This window comes from Vulpes lagopus, chromosome 8, assembly GCF_018345385.1.
Source record: "Vulpes lagopus strain Blue_001 chromosome 8, ASM1834538v1, whole genome shotgun sequence".
Lineage (NCBI taxonomy): Eukaryota > Metazoa > Chordata > Mammalia > Carnivora > Canidae > Vulpes > Vulpes lagopus.
This window is the reverse complement of record NC_054831.1, coordinates 55,583,515-55,600,745: the sequence shown is the minus strand read 5'-3', so window position 1 is coordinate 55,600,745 and position 17,231 is coordinate 55,583,515. Positions and strand designations below refer to the sequence as shown.

The window sequence follows — 17,231 nt, the reverse complement described above, 5'->3', positions numbered from 1 at the left end:
AGCAAAATATAGAGGTCTTAGGTACCCTGTGCCATATCTTACCAACACATGTCTACTTGAGCTTCCTAAACAGTACTTAAAAATGTAGCAGGTTCAAGTGCACTACAGCGGAAAGAGAAGTTTAATATTTAATGTGAGTTCTGGCAAATAAAACATATTTTTAAATTTTATCAATTTCATTGGCCCTATACAAGAGCTATTTAATTACATCTTATGGCAGAAAACCATCTCAATTTGATCTCCATCTTTACTGTAACCACTTACCATGTATCCCTCAACTTCTAAATGAAAAAAAGTCATGTCTTCTGAATGACAGATTCTGAAAGCAAATATAAACACATTAAATACAATTTATATTACCAAAGAGAAAAAAGTTTTTTCAGGTAAGTTAGGAATGTATTTCTATCAAAACTGAAGGGAGGTCACATGATGAAGTGTTCAGTAGAGTTTCAAAAGAGACCAGGATGGGGGAAAGTTCATTTCCATGGAACTCATTAGCTAACTGTAATTCACGTTCCTAAGGAAAATTATTCCTTTAGAAGAAATTTCCAAGTTTCTGCCATGTAAAATAATATTATGTCCAAATCCTATTCATCCCTAAATTCCAGATCAAGTGCCCCTTGTTTCACCTACCCCAAAAGCTGGCACTGATCTCTTCCGACTCGGAACTTCATCTCACTTCATCCATCTCCCCTCTCCTAGGATACTGAGTGCAGTCAGCCTTGCTCCTGAGACACCTGTAGTCTCCAAAAACTTCACTGATTCTAAAATGCATTGTTATACATTTTAATTTAAAGTGCATGCTTCTACCTGTTTACATGTTTTGAGAGAATTGGCATTTTTAGGGCTTTTATAAAAAGGCCTATTTTCTTTCAAAACATAGTTTGCATCCAAAAGTTTTAAAAAGACAGCCCATATATATACACACAAGCATATACAGAAAACTGGGCTATAAAAATAGCCTTTGGATGTAACTACTCTTATTTCATAAGAAGACCACCAAGAAATATTCCCTTTAATTTAAATGCCATTTAATGTGGCATGTTCTCCTGACCAAGAAATTGCTGGGAGAGCAAGGAGGGATGTATTCCAAATTGCTAACTGGGCTCCAAGCCTCACAGGAAACAGTGCAAGAGAACAGATTAATTCTTATTTTATTTTTATTTATTTATTTGAGAACAGATTGTTTCTTAAGGTACAGACTGCTGAGCAGAGAGTCCAGTGGTTCTCATGTGGCCCACGGGCAGTTTCCACTGGCAACTTAGCACTACTGAAGGAAAAAAAAAATCAATTAAGATTTTATTCACCTGGGTTTAAATTTGCAACAGGATTACGATTTTTGCCTGTTTTCAGAAGACTGTGCCAGTGCTGCAGAAGCTAAGCTTGTCAGAGCTTTTCTATTAACCTTCACAGCATTCACTTATCACCATCATGTTTGGAAATTGTATACTACGCAACTATATCAAGTCATATACTCAATTAACTAAGATAGATGAAAGACTTAAAATTAGTTTATAGAAGCCCAGTCATTGAATATAGTAATACAGAGGTACCTGGGTGGCTGAGTCGATTAAGCATCTGACTCTTGATCTTGGCTCAGGTCATGGTCTCTGGGTCATGAGATTGAGCCCCACATTGGGCTCTGTGCTCAGTGTGGAGTCTGCTTGAGATTCTCTCTCCTTCTTCTGCACCCCCCCACTTGCTCCCTCCCTCCCTCCCTCTCTCTAAAACAAATGTTGGAGGAAAAAAAATACTAATACATAGAGGTTCCAATCTTCTGAATATTTAGGATCTAATTCCCAAACAATCCAAGATTACAGGAATATAGACATTATGATATTCACCAACAAGCCCTCATTTAAACATTCCTTCCCATCTAACACATGCTCTCTACACTAGGTCATTGGATTTTATATTGGATGCCATAAACATGACTGCAAAACTACAGGACTTCACAGGGCTGATGAAAGTACTGATAAAATGATGCTGATCATAAACAAGCCTCCGAAAGAGGTCTGCTAGTCAACAACTGAGAAAAATGTAATATACCTGACAATACTTTTCATTTCAAAAGGGAACATCTGAACACTGAACTTTAAAAATGAACAAAGGCCAAATACTCCTGGAGAAACTAAAGTCTCCAAATATTTTTGTTAAAATGCCCTTTTAACTGGAAAACTCAAGGGCTATTATAAAATGTTGCCAACAAGGAAAAATTCAGCAGGATGCATTACATCCATGCTAAGAATTAGCAGTTAAAACTGTAAACTACAATATTCTTAATTACATTTCAAATGTGGTCACAATTGTTTTTTGGGTTTTTCTTTAAAGATTTTATTTATTCATGAGAGAGACAGAGACGGAGACACAGGGAGAGGGAGAAGCAGGCCTCATGCAGGGAGTCCAATGTGGGGACTCCAGTTCCCCTCCCTTTGCTTCTCCCCTGTACCCCACCTCAAATAAACAAAATCTCTAAAAAAAATGTTTCTCCAATCAGGCCAGTGAGGCTGCCACACAGGCCCTCTCCATCCCACAAAGGGAGATGAGGTTATCTGCATGGTAAGAGCCCCTATCCTTCCCCCTAAGGGAAAACTGTCTTGCCTAGAACCACCCTTTTCCCTTGCTGATAACTTTCTTGCCCCACTTAAAAAAAAAAAAAAAAAAAAAAAAAAAAAAACCTCCCATTTTGTAGAACTCAGAGCTCCCCTCTTCTTGCTAGGAGGGATACTGCCCGATACTCGAATCATTTAACCAAGCCAATTAGATCCTCAAATTTACCTGAATATTGTTTTTTTTTTTAACAGAGGGAAGTTACTCTAAGAAGGTGAAATTAAACAGACCTGAATTAAAGGGGTATGGAGGGGACAATCAAGTGAGAGAGGAGCGCATTCTAGCAGAAGGTCCATCATGAGCTGAGGTTCTCAGGAAGAGCCCAGGGTACTGAAAGGACAGTGTGGCTGGAACATAATGAGCCACAGAGAAATTGTGATAAAATTTGAAAGGAAATGTAGGCAGGAGTTAGATCATACTGCACCTTGTAAGCCATTTTATTGTCTGTATTTTTACATTTTATTGTCTGTATTTTTCCATTTTATTGTCTAAAAGGCACTTGCAAAAACAATTGGGAAAAGGTTAGGGCATAATATTTCAGACTCACACTATTCTTCCTTATTACAAATAATAGGGAGCAAATTCATCTCTGATTACATTTTGCTTTTGCTCAAGAGTGAGGACTTTCTTTTCCTATAATTACTGGGACTTCCTTATGCGTTTTGATCACCTTTAATTATCAACTCATGACTCATAAAGCATTCAAGCTGTCAAAACAACAACAAAAGAAACCTATTGCAAATGCAATAATTTTTTCAACTCCCAGACTGATAGGTCTTAAATAGTAATGTCAAAAGTGTTCCCTAATAACGAACCATATTATAACTAATCTACTTAATAAGAACACAAAAGTAATGCTTCCATTCAGACAATATTTAAATACGGAAGGGTATAAGAAACTGATGTATGAAGACGAGGTATACACATAGTAGAATATTATTCAACCATGAAAAAGAATTGAGATTCTGATACATGCTACAACATGGATGAACTTGAAAGCATTACATGAAATGGTACAGTTACAAAAGGGGAAATACTGTATAGTTCCACTTACGTGAACTATGTAAAACAGTTAAGATCTAGAGACAAAGAGTAGAAGGGTGCTTGTTGGGAGCTGGGGGTGGGCAACAAGTGAAGTTAGTGCTTAACAGCCACAGAGTTTCTGTGTAGAGTGATGAGAAGGTTTTGGAAATAGAGAGTGATGTTTGCACGACATTCTGAATATACCTAATGCCACTAAACTGTACATTAACATGGTAAAAATGGCAAATTTAAATATGTATCTTACATTAAAGAAAAACCTGAAAGTCTTCTACATGTACATTATGAAACCTTGTACTCCTTACAGCTAAAATAGAAATCACACTGTTACCAGTAAGATTATAAAATGTGTCTCAAAATGAAAAACAAATACTACAAAATGAATGAAAATTATTTTTAAAAAAGAAAACTATTGGCAGAATTCCTATATAAAATGACTGTTGCACAAAGTTCTGTACAATGCCATGAGACACAACATATTCAGCAACTTGTTTACATGGCATTTGTGTAAAGACTAAGATATAATCACAATAAGATGATATATAAAATCTAACAGACCACAATGAAACAAATAGAGAATTTCCTTCTGTATCCCCCTCTAGATTTGGTCTAGTCTGATTCACCTGCTTCTTTTGTGTATAAACTTTTCACTGTCTCCAATTAACACTATTTATTGAAGATGACTCTGTACTGCAGGAAAGTCTACTGCTATTACCCACTGTAATAAATAAAGCCATTCATTTGAAAAACTCAAAAAAAATGACTGTTGGGCGTTTTGTAATATCAAGAGCATGCAATGTAGAAAAGTAACTGCTAATATGTAATATGCTAGCATATATTTACCTTACAAAAAAACTACTAATAGAACAGAAGTGAAAACCCACCTGTGAGAGCTACTGTGAGAAATGCCACTTAGTGATTTTTTTCTGTTTAAGAATGAAAAACACATATTACATCAAGAAGACTTTTTGCTTCATTAAAAATACCTGATGAGCAGTAACAAGGACAAGAATAAGTGTCCTGATTCAATTTAAGGAATGAAGCAACATGTACTAATAAACAAAAAATAAGTTGTATCCAAATGTTAATTCACACACTGCTTTCTGCTCACACAGAACAGGACGCAGTCAGCCACACACTTAATGAGCTTGATTTGCTCTGGAAGAGAACTGTAAAAATAAAAACATGATCAATGCAAAACTGTAGCATATACCTCATTTTGGGAACATTTTGAAGAAAAAAACAGCAGCAAGTTGAAGACCCTGATTTTCTACAATGAAATATACACATTATCAAAAAGGAAAAATAATTCATCTTTTAAATGAAAGATGAGAACGAAACATTTGTGGGACACTGGCAAGGCCAATAAAGTCCATTCTGGCTATTTCAAAGGGCTTGTGGCTAGTGGAATATTGCAGTGATATAGTCAAACCTTTCTTCATTCGAATTGATTAACTTTAAGGATCAAACTTCATCTTTTGATGTTGGAAATAAGGTTAACCAGATTTAAGATGAGCCTATGGTGTAAACAATGTTGGCCAAATATTTTTTTTTTAGAGATTTTATTTATTTATTCATGAGAGACACAGAAAGAGAGAGAGAGGCAGAGACACAGGCAGGGGGAGAAGCAGGCTCCACGCAGGGAGCCCAACGTGGGACTCGATCTCCGGCCTCCAGGATCACACACCAGACCAAAGGCGGGCAATCAACTGCTGAGCCACCCGGGCGTCCCCTGGCCAAACATTTTTAAAAGAATTAAAGAGAACTTATTTTAAAACACCAAACACTTAAAACAACCAAAGAAAAAACATGGTTTGAAAGATTACTTCAAAACAGAGATGGAGGGTGCGGGGCAAGAGGGCGGAAGAGTAGGGTCCCCAAGTCACCTGTCCCCACCAACTTACCTAGATAACCTTCAAATCATCCTGAAAATCTACGAATTCGGCCTGAGATTTAAAGAGAGACCAGCTGGAATGCTGCAGTGAGAAGAGTTCGTGCTTCTATCAAGGTAGGAAGACAGAAAAAAAAATAAAGAAAGAAATAAAAAAGCATCCAAGGGGGAGGGGCCCCCGCGAGGAGCCGGGCTGAGGCCAGGGTGAGTGTCCCCAGGACAGGAGAGCCCCATCCCGAAGAAGTGGCAGCTTCACCGATCTTCCCGGAGGCAAAGGTGCTCACAGGGAGCTCGGGCAGGATCCCAGGAGGGGCAGTGGAGACCCAGGTTCCTGGGGTCACTAACAGAGGAGGTGCGCCCCGGGGGAGAGTGCGCCACACACCACAGGCAGAGCTCCCTAACGCGCCGGCTGGGCCCCAGGAGCAGCTCGGGGCGGCTCAGGCTGTGGCCACTGCACGGCCCGGGAGCACGATTCAAGCGGCGAAGGCCCCGGAGCCCAGGGCGCGGGGGACACAGCCCAAGATCCAGCACTCCCCCCGGGACATGCAGAGGCCGGGAGAACACAGGGCAGCAAGGACGCTCCTGCCTCCGGGGGGCCCGAGCTGTGCAGATCGGGGCCCCCTGCCCCCAGAACATCCAGGACCCTGCGGACTGGGAGCTGTGGTAGTTACTGCAGGGGTGACTCCAGGGATGGAGATCTGGCCACCACCAGTCTTGTTGTTCCTCCCTGTGTCACCTTGTACCTGGGACTGAGCAGGGCCGCCAGCGAACAGGGGCCTCACAGGATAAACAGCTGCCACCCAAGCGTGCACCTGGCAGGTCAACCAGGTACATACACCTGAGAATCGGCACAGCAGGCCCCTCCCCCCAGAGGACCCGCTGGAAGGACAGGGAAGAGCAAGTTCTTAACCAAGCAGCGCTGTAAAGCTCCAGGGGAAGTGAGGGACTTATAGTATATAGAATCAGAGGCTACCCCTCTTTGTTTGTGTTTTTGTTTTTTGTTCTTCCCCCCTCCTTTTTTTTTCATTCCTTTTTCCAGTACAACTTGATTTTAGACACTCTGCACTGAGCAAAATGACTAGAAAGAAGAACTCACCACAAAAGAAAGAATCAGAAAGAGTCCTCTCTCCCACAGAGTTATAGAATTTGGATTACAAATCGATATCAGAAAGCCAATTCAGAAGCACAATTAGAAAGCTACTGGTGGCTCTGGAAAAAAGCATAAAGGATTCAACAGACTTCATGACTGGAGAATTTAGATCTACTCAGGACGAATTTAAAAATCAATTAAATGAGATGCCATCCAAACTGGAGGTCCTAACGACAAGAGTTAATGAGGTAGACAAATGCGTGAGTGACATAAAAGACAAGCTGATGGCAAGGCAGGAAGCGAGGAAAAAAGAGAAAAACAAAAGATTATGAGGAAAGGTTAAGGGAAATAAATGACAGCCTCAAAAGGAAAAATCTATGTTTAATTGGGGTTCCAGAGGATGATGAAAGGGGCAGAGGGACCACAAAGTGTATTTGAACAAATTATACCTGAGAAACCCCCTCACATGGGGACAGAAACAGGTATTCATATCCAGGAGAGAGAGATCCTCCCCTGAAATCCATGAAAACCGTTCAACACCTCAACATTTAACAGTGAAACTTACAAATTCCAGAGAAACAAAAGATCCTTAAAGCAGCAAGAGACAAGAGATCCCTAACTCATATGGAGAGAAATACTAGTTTAACAGCAGACCTCTCCACAGAGACCTGGCAGGCCAGGAAGGACTGGCAGGATAGAGTCAGGACCTAAATGAGAAGAACCTACAGCAAAGAATACTCTATCCAGCAGGGCTCTCATTCAGAATAGAAGGAAAGATAAAGAATTTCCAAGATAGGCAGAAACTGAAAGAATATGTGACCACCAAACCAGCTCTACAAGATATATTAAGGGGGACTCGATAAAAGAAAGAGGAAGCCCAAAGAAACAATGCATAAAAACAGGGACTGAATAGGTATTATGATGACACTAAATTCATATCTTACAGTAGTAGCTTTGAACGTGAATGGGCTTAATGATCCCATCAAAAGGCACAGGGTTTCAGACTGGATAAAAAAGCAGGACCCATCTATTTGGTGTCTACAAGAGACTCATTTTAGACCTAAGGACACCTACAGCCTGAAAATAAAAGGTTGCAGAACCATTTACCATTCAAATGGTCCTCAAAAGAAAGCAGGGGTAGCCATCCTTATATCAGATAATTAAAGTTTATCCCTAAGACTGTAGTAAGAGATGAAGAGGGACACTATATCATACTTAAAGAATCTATCCAACAAGAGGACCTAACAATAATGAATATTTATGCCCCTAATGTGAACTGCCAAGTATATCAATCAATTAATAACCAAAGTTAGACACACTTAGATAATAATACACTTATACTGGGAGACTTCAACACGGTGCTTTCTGTAAATGACAGATTTTCTAAACACAACATCTCCAAAGAAACAAGAGCTTTAAATGATACCCTGGACCAGGTGGATTTCACAGATATTTACATACTTTACAAATGCAACTGAATACACACACTCAATACTCAATACACATACTCAAGTGCACATGGAATTTTCTCCAGAATAGACCACTGGGTCACAAATCAGGACTTAACCAATACCAAAAGATTGGGATTGTCCCCTGCATATTTTCAGACCATAATGCTTTGAAACTTGAACTCAATCACAAGAAGAAATTTGGAAGAAATTCAAACAGGTGGAGGTTAAAGAGCATCCTACTAAAAGATGAAAGGGTTAACCTGGAAATTAGAGAAGAATTAAAAAGATTCATGGAAACTAAAGAGAAGGAAGACACAACCGTTGAAAATCTTTGGGATACAGCAAAAGCAGTCCTGAGAGGGAAATACATTGCAATACAAGCATCCCTCAAAAAACTGGAAAAAAATCAAATACAAAAGCTAGCCTCACACCTAAAGGAACTAGAGAAAAAACATCAAACAAAACCTATGCCCAGCAGAAGAAGAGAATTAATAAAGATTTGAGCAGAACTCAATGAAATAGAGACCATAAGAACTGTGGAACAGATCAACAAAACCAGGAGTTGGTTCTTTGAAAGAATTAATAAGATAGATAAACCATTACCCAGCCTTATTAAAAACAAAAGAGAAAGACTCAAATTAATAAAATCACGAATGAAAAAGGAAAGATCACCACCAATACCAAGGAAATACAAATGATTTTAAAAACATATCATGACCAGCTATACGCCAATAAATTAGGCAATATAGACGAAATGGACGCATTTCTAGAAAACCAAAAACTACAAAAACTGGAACAGGAAGAAACAGAAAACCTAAACAGGCTGAAAACCAGGCAGGAAATTGAAGCAATCATCAAAAACCTCCCAAGACACAAAAGTCCAGGGCCAGATGGCTTCCCAGGGGAATACTATCCAATGCTTAAAGAAGAAATGATACCTATTCTATGAAAGCTGTTCTGAAAGATAGAAACAGATGGAATACATCCAAACTCTTTCTATGAGGCCAGCATCACCTTAATTCCAAAACCAAAGACCCCACCAAAAAGGAAAATTATAGACCAATATCCCTGATGAACACAGATGCAAAAATTCTCAACAAGATACTAGACAATAGGATCCAACAGTACATTAAAAAGATTATTCACCATGATCAAGTGGAATTTATCCCCGGGATGCAAGGCTGCTTCAACATTCATAAAACAATGTGATAGATCACATCAACAAGAGAAAAAACAGGAACCATATGATCATCTCAATATATGCAGAGAAAACATTGGACAAAATACAGCATCCATTCCTGAACAAAACTCTTCTGAGCGTAGGGATAGAGGGAACATTCCTCAGCATCTTAAAAGCCATCTACGAACAGTCCACAGCAAATATTATTCTCAATGGGGAAACACTGGGAGCCTTTCCCCTAAGATCAGGAACATGATAGGGATGTCCACTCTCACCACTATTATTCAACATAGTATTGGAAGTCCTAGCCTCAGCAATCAGGCAACAAAAAGAAATAAAAGGTTTTCAAATTGACAAAGAAGTCAAACTCTCCCTCTTCGCAGATGATATGATACTCTACATAAAAAAACCAAAAGACTCCACCCCAAGATTGCTAGAACTCAGACCACAATTCGGCAGTGTGGCAGGATACAAAATCAATGCCCAGAAATCAGTGGCATTTCTATACACTAACAATGAGACTGAAGAAAGAGAAATTAAGGAGTCAATCCCATTTACAATTGCACCCAAAAGCATAAGATACCTAGGAATAAACCTAACCACAGAGGTAAAGGATCTATACCCTAAAAACTATAGAACACTTCTGAAAGAAATTGAGGAAGACACAAAGAGATGGAAAAATATTCCATGCTCATGGATTGGCAGAATTAATATTGTGAAAATGTCAATGCTACCCAGGGCAATTTACACGTTCAATGCAAGCCCTATCCAAATACCACAGACCTTCTTCAGAGAGTTGAAACAAATCACCTTAAGATTTGTGTGGAATCAGAAAAGACCCCGAATAGCCAGGGGAATTTTAAAAAAGAAAACCAAATCTGGGGGCATCACAATGCCAGATTTCAGGTTGTACTACAAAGCTGTGGTCATCAAGACAGTGTGGTACTGGCACAAAAACAGACACATAGATCAATGGAACAGAATAGAGAATCCAGAAATGGGCCCTCAACTCTATGGTCAAGTAATATTCGAGAAAGCAGGAAAGACTATCCACTGGAAAACAGACAATCTCTTCAATAAATGGTGCTGGGAAAATTGGACACCCACATGCAGAAGAATGAAACTGGACCATTCTCTTACACCATACACAAAGATAAACTCAAAATGGATGAAAGATCTAAACGTGACACAAGAATCCATCAAAATCCTAGAGGAGAACACAGGCAACACCCTTTTTTAACCTGGCCACAGCAACTTCTTGCAAGATACATCCATGAAGGCAAGGGAAACAAAAGCAAAAATGAATTATTGGTACTTCATCAAATAAAAAGCTTCTGCACATCAAAAGAAACATTCAACAAAACTAAAAGACAACCTACAGAATGGGAAAAGATATTGGCAAATGACCTATCAGATAAAGGACTAGTATCCAAGATCTATAAAGAACTTATTAAACTCAACAGCAAAGAAACAAATAATCCAATCATGAAATGGGCAAATGACATGAACAGAAATTTCACAAAAGAAGAGAAGACATAGACATGGCCAACAAACACATGAGAAAATGCTCCGCATCACTTGCCATCAGGGAAATACAAATCAAAACCACAATGAGATACCACCTCACACCAGTGAGAATGGGGAAAATTAACAAGGCAGGAAACCACAAATGTTTGAGAGGATGTGGAGAAAGGGGAACCCTCTTACACTGTTGGTGGGAACGTGAACTGGTGCAGCCACTCTGGAAAACTATGTGGAGGTTCCTCAAAGAGTTAAAAATAGACCTGCCCTACAACCCAGCAATTGCTCTGCTGGGGATCTACCCCAAAGATACAGATGCAGTGAAACGCCAGGACATCTGCACCCCGATGTTTCTAGCAGCAATGTCCACAATAGCCAAACTGTGGAAGGAGCCTCGGTGTCCATCGACAGATGAATTGATAAAGAAGATGTGGTCTATGTATACAATGGAATATTATTCAGCCATTAGAAATGACGAATACCCACCATTTGCTTCAATGTGGATGGACCTGGAGGGTATTATGCCAAGTGAAATAAGTCAGTCGGAGAAGGACAAACGTTCTATGGTCTCATTCATTTGGGGAATATAAAAAATAGTGAAAGGGAATAAAGGGGAAAGGAGAGAAAATGAGTGGGAAATATCAGAGAGGGTGACAAAACGTGAGAGACTCCTAACTCTAGGAAACAAGCAAGGGGTTGTGGAAGGGGAGCTGGGTGGGGTGTGGGGGTGACTGGGTGACGGGCACTGAGGGGGCACTTGACAGGATGAGCACTGGGTGATATGCTACATGTTGGCAAATTGAACTCCAATATAAAAAAATAAAAAGCAGAGATCCTGATAGCTGACTCCTAAATAGCTACTTTAAAGATATCATTTCATCATCTTTCACTATACTAAAAATAAGTAGGTAAGTAATAATAGCCAACCTAGCATTCTTTGCTTAGTAAAAATGCCATTCAAGAAAAGAGGTGGGTGGCCTGGATGGAGGTCCTGGGATCGAGTCCTGCATCAGACTTCCTCCAGGGAGCCTGCTTCTCCCTCTTCCTGTGTCTCTGCTTCTCTGTTTCTCTCATGATTAAATAAATAAAATCTTTAAAACAAAAAAGAAAGAAAGAATAGAGGCGAACAGGGAGGTAATTGAAGATAGTGACATAAAAAAATCCTGAACTCCCTTCCTCTACAGCTACATATAAAACAACTACCTCTGAGAAGAACCTGAAAACTCGCTGGACAACTACTTCACAACAGGGGTAATAAACTACACAGACGGTGAGGAGTGACAGACGTAGTTGTATTTTTGTCAAAAACCCACCCCCCATGCAACAACCCATGAAGGAGGGGTCTCACAAATACAGAACCCCTCCCTGAAGGAGGGATCTGTGCTATACATCATGCACCGTGACCCCTAAGAGATGCACCAGACAGAGAGCCCCCAAAACACCTGGCTGGTGGAAACCAATGGAGTTTCCATCCAAGAGAATCATAGGGCTGTAGTGAATGCAGACTCTGCTCTTATAGGGCTCACACTCAGACTCATGTGCCTCAGGATCCAGTACAAAAGCACCAGTTTGAAAGGAGCTTAAACCAGATGTGAAGGAGTTTCATTTGCTAATCTTAAAGCATCTACCAGAAGGGCAAAAGCCTATTCAGATTCCGTCCAAAGACAAAAGCCTCTGGAAGGTGGCGTATTTATGCTCTTTCTCTACCTTGCTACTGCCAATGCTGGCAGGAGTTGTTTTTGCATTCTCAATCTAACCTAGTACCTCTTTCCCCCTCCACACTGCTGCCATGGCCCTGCCAGAAGCAGGAGGCCAGTGCCCTGACCTCTAGTGACACTCCCACTGCCAGAGGCCCCCAAGCCAGCAGGTACATGCACCCCACACAGGCAATGCCTACTGAATATGAGACTCTGGTGGCCAGGATGGATTGTGTTTGTGAGCCCCACAGGTTTAGAATAATTGGAGACACACTATGAGAGACAACAAAAACTAAAGCAAGGTTAAACAATAAAAATGATCACCCACACAGGGCCACACCTTCAGGACTAGAAGAGATAGCTGTTTCACCTAACGCAAAGACATACATACAAAGTCAGGCAACATGAGGAAACAGACAAACATGTTCCCAATGAAACACCAAGATTAAACCCCAAAAACTCAACAAAGTGCATATAGACAAAATGTACCTCAAAATATAAGACCACATATGACAACCCCACAGCTAGCATCATGCTCAACAGGGAAAAGCTTCCTGCTTACAATCAGAAACAAGGCTAAGATGCTCATTCTCACCACTTTGATTCAACACAGTATTAGAAGTCTCGGCCACAGCAATTAGGCAGAAAGAAGAAATAAATTGGAATCCAAATTGTAAAGGAAGAAGTAAAACCATCACTATTTTTAGATAACGCAATTTTATACATAGAAAACCCTAAAGACTATGGAAAAGACGGTTAGAACTAATAAATGAATTCAATAAAGTTGCAAGTACACAACTGATATACAAAATTCTGTCGCACTTGTGTACACCAACAAACTATCAGGAAGAGAAACTAAGAAAACAAATCCCATTTAAAATTACATTTAAAAAATAAATAAGTAAATAAATAAATAAATAAATAAATAAAACTACATTTAAAAAAATACCCAAGAATAAATTTAACCAAGATGAAGGATCTATATATTCTGAAAACTACAGGAAACTGAAGAGAGACAATGACACAAATTAACAGAAAGATATTCCATACTGCTGGGTTGAAGAATATTGCAAAAATGTCCACACTAACCAAAGCAAATCTACAGAGTGAAGGCAATTCCTATCGAAATTCTAGTGGAATTTTTCACAGAAATAGAACAATCGTAAAAATTTTTTGTGTTAATATTTTTTTATTGGAGTTCGATTTGCCAACATATAACACCCAGTGCTCATCCCGTCAAGTGCCCCCCCTCAGTGCCCGACCCAGTCACCCCATCCTCCCGTGCCCCTCCCCTTCCACTACCCCTGTTTATTTCCCAGAGTTAGGAGTCTCTCATGTTTTGTCACCCTCTCTGATGTTTCTCATTTTCTCTTCTTTCTCCTTTAATCCCTTTCACTATTTTTTATATTCCCCAAATGAATGAGACCATAGAATGTCCCTCTCCGAATGACTTACTTCACTCAGCATAATACCCTCTAGTTCCATCTATGTTGAAGCAAATGGTGGGTAGTCATCATTTCTAATGGCTGAATATTCCATTCTATATATACACCACATCATCTTTATCGATTCACCTGGGCACCCAGGCTCCTTTCACAGTTTGGCTATTGTGGACATTGCTGCTATAAACACTGGGGTGCAGGTGTCCCAGCGTTTCACTGCATCTGTATCTTTGGGGTAAATCCCCAGCAGTACAATTGCTGGCTCATAGGGTAGCTCTATTTTTAACTTTTTGAGGAACCTCCACACAGTTTTCCAGAGTGGCTGTACCAGTTCACATTCCCACCAACAGTGCAAGAGGGTTCCCCTTTCTCCACATCATCTCCAACATTTGTTGTTTCCTAACAATTGTAAAATTTGTATAGAACGACAAAAGATCCTAAATAGCCAAAGCATATCTTGAGAAAGGACAAGTTTGAGACATCACACTCCTTGTTTTCAAGCTATAGTATCTAAAAACTAAAGTAATCAAAATGTATGGTATTGGCATAAAAACAGACACACAGAGCAGGGGGACAGAAGACAGACCCCAGAAGTAAACCCAGGCATATACGGCCAATTACTTTACAACAAAAGAGGCAAGAATATACAATGGAGAAAGAATAATCTCCTCAATAAATGGTACTCGGAAAACTAGACAGCTACATATAAAAGAACGAAACTGGACCATCATGTCACACTATACGCAGAAATTAACTCAAAATAGATTAATGACTTGAATGAAAGACCCGAAATCATTAAACTCCTAGAAGAAAACATAGGTGGTAAGCTCTTTGACATCACTCTTGGAGATTTTTTTTTTTTTTTGATCTTATGATTCCAAAGGCAGTGGCATCAGAAAGCAAAAATAAATAAGACTACATAAAACTAAAAAGCTTCTGCATAGCAAAGAGAATCACCAACAAAATAAAAGAGGCAATCTACTGAATGGAAGAAGAACTGCAAATCCTATTCAATAACAGCCAAAATATATAAAAAATTCATAGAGTTCAATATCAACAAGAAACAAACAATTCAATTTGAAAAATGGGCAGAGGATCTGAATAGATATTTTCCCAAAGAAGACATAAAGATCACCAACAGGCAAACGAAAAGATGTTCAACATCACAAATCATCAGAGAAATGCAAATGAAAATCACAATGAGATATTGCTTCACACCTGTGAGAAAGGCCAATATCAAAAAGACAAGAAATAGCAAGTGATGAGGCTGTGGGCAAAAGAGACCCTTGTGCACTGTTGGTGAGGTTGTAAATTGGTGCAGCCACCATAGAAAATAATCTGGAAAACAGTCAAAAACTTAAAAATACAACTCCCACATTGATCCAGCAATTCCACTTTTGGGTATTTATTTGAAGAAAAACTAATTCAAAAAGATACATGTACCTCTATGTTCATTGCAGCATTATTTACAATAGCCAAGATATGGAAATAACCATCCTTAGAGGGATGAATGGGAAAAGATTTACACACACACACACAAGAATACTACTCAGCCATAAAATAAAATCTAGCCATTTGCAACTTGTATGAACCTTGAGGGTATTATGCTAAGTGAAAAAAGTCAGAGACAGACAAATATGGTATGATTTCATTTATACCCAAAATCTAAAAGACAAATAAAAGTCAGAGGTACAGAGAATACACAGGTGGTTGCCAAAAGGGAAGGGAGTGAGGCTGGGTGGGTAAAATGGATGAAGGGGATCAAGAGGTACAAACTTCCAGTTATAAAATGAAGTCATGCACAGCATGGTGACTATAGTCAATAATAATGCATTGGAAATTTGAAAGTTGCTTTAAGAAAATACATCTTAAAAAAAAAAAAAAGAAAATACATCTTAAAAGTTCTTATCACAAGAAAAAAAAAGGTGTGACTGTGCATGGAGGGAGATGTTAACAAGACAAGATATGGTGATCATTGTGCAAGGTATACAAATGCCAATTTTATGTTGCACACCTGAAACTAGTATGTCATATCGATTATACTTTAAAATGAAAAAAATGGAGAGAAATAAAAACATGTACTGATACACTGAAAGAATAGTTCGATAGCCACAAACCTTCAACACAGGAGATTCTAGAGCTGTTTTACTTTAAACAGGTGAAAAATCAGCCTGGGTGACAAGGCTGAGCTGTAAGATGGAGAGTAGAACAAACAAAATGGTGGTAATACTAAATGAATACTGACAATATAAAGCAAAATAAGGATATCTTCAAGGTTGTGAGGGGTTTTTGTTTTTTGTTTGCTTTTTAGAGAGAATTAAAATACAGGACACAATAGCACTTAAGTTGGCAGGAAAGTATATGGGGCAAAAGTGTCCTAAGATCTCTGAATTTTTTCCAGATGACAATAAAACGAGATTAAGATAGGATTTTATAATAAAGGACTCATGTCATAATTTCTAAGGTAGCCACTAAAAGAACATAAAAGAGAATGTATTAACTTCAAAACTGTACACAGGGAAAACGCTAACCAATCCGAAAGAATACATAATAGAAAAAGAAACTTAGAAAAATCAGGACAAAACAACACAAAATATGTTAGATTTTAAATTTTAAAAATCATACATTATAATGAACTGTACTGAAGATACTCCAATTAAAAGCAAAGACTTCTGACCTGTTGCCTCAGAAAGCTCCAACTGTAATTCACAAAAACTATAATAAAGCAGGAATACAGAAAAGTTGACAATAAAAGGATAGGAAAAGATATGCAAATGGCAACAAAAAGTATATTTACTTTAAAATAAAGTGTATTAAAAAGTAGGAAGTGGAGTACTTCACCAGCAAAATAACAAATTCATATTTAATAACAAATTTAAATATATACAACAAAAATTGAACAGAAGGCAAATGGGTGGCTCAGTCGGTTAAGCATGTGCCTTCTACTCAGGTCAGGATTCCAGGATCCTGGAATCAAGGCCCGCATCAGGATCCTTGCTCCATGGGGAGAGCCTGCTTCTCCCTCTCCTCTGCCTGTCACTCTTCCTGCTTTGTTCAGTGTCAAGTAAATAAATAAAATTTTAAAAACTACTCAAAAAACTGAACAGAACTGCAAGAAAACAACCATGGTCATAAAGGGAAACTTTTTTACACTACTTCTCTTGGTAACTGAGAGAATAAACAAACAAAAATAAGTGAAAACACAGAATATTTGAATAACTTTACAAACTTGATCTACGGGGAAAAAAAAACTATACTCAATGACTGCAGAATATAGCTTTTTAGACACAGAGGATATGTACAGAAAT

The 17,231-nt window shown here is 38.9% G+C and overlaps 1 protein-coding gene across 5 annotated transcripts in view; it reads right to left on the bottom strand.

The window, feature by feature from the left end:
- Positions 1 to 17,231, bottom strand: part of MPP7 (membrane palmitoylated protein 7) — a 307,829-nt gene that overhangs the window by 203,721 nt on the left and 86,877 nt on the right. The window lies entirely within an intron of this gene.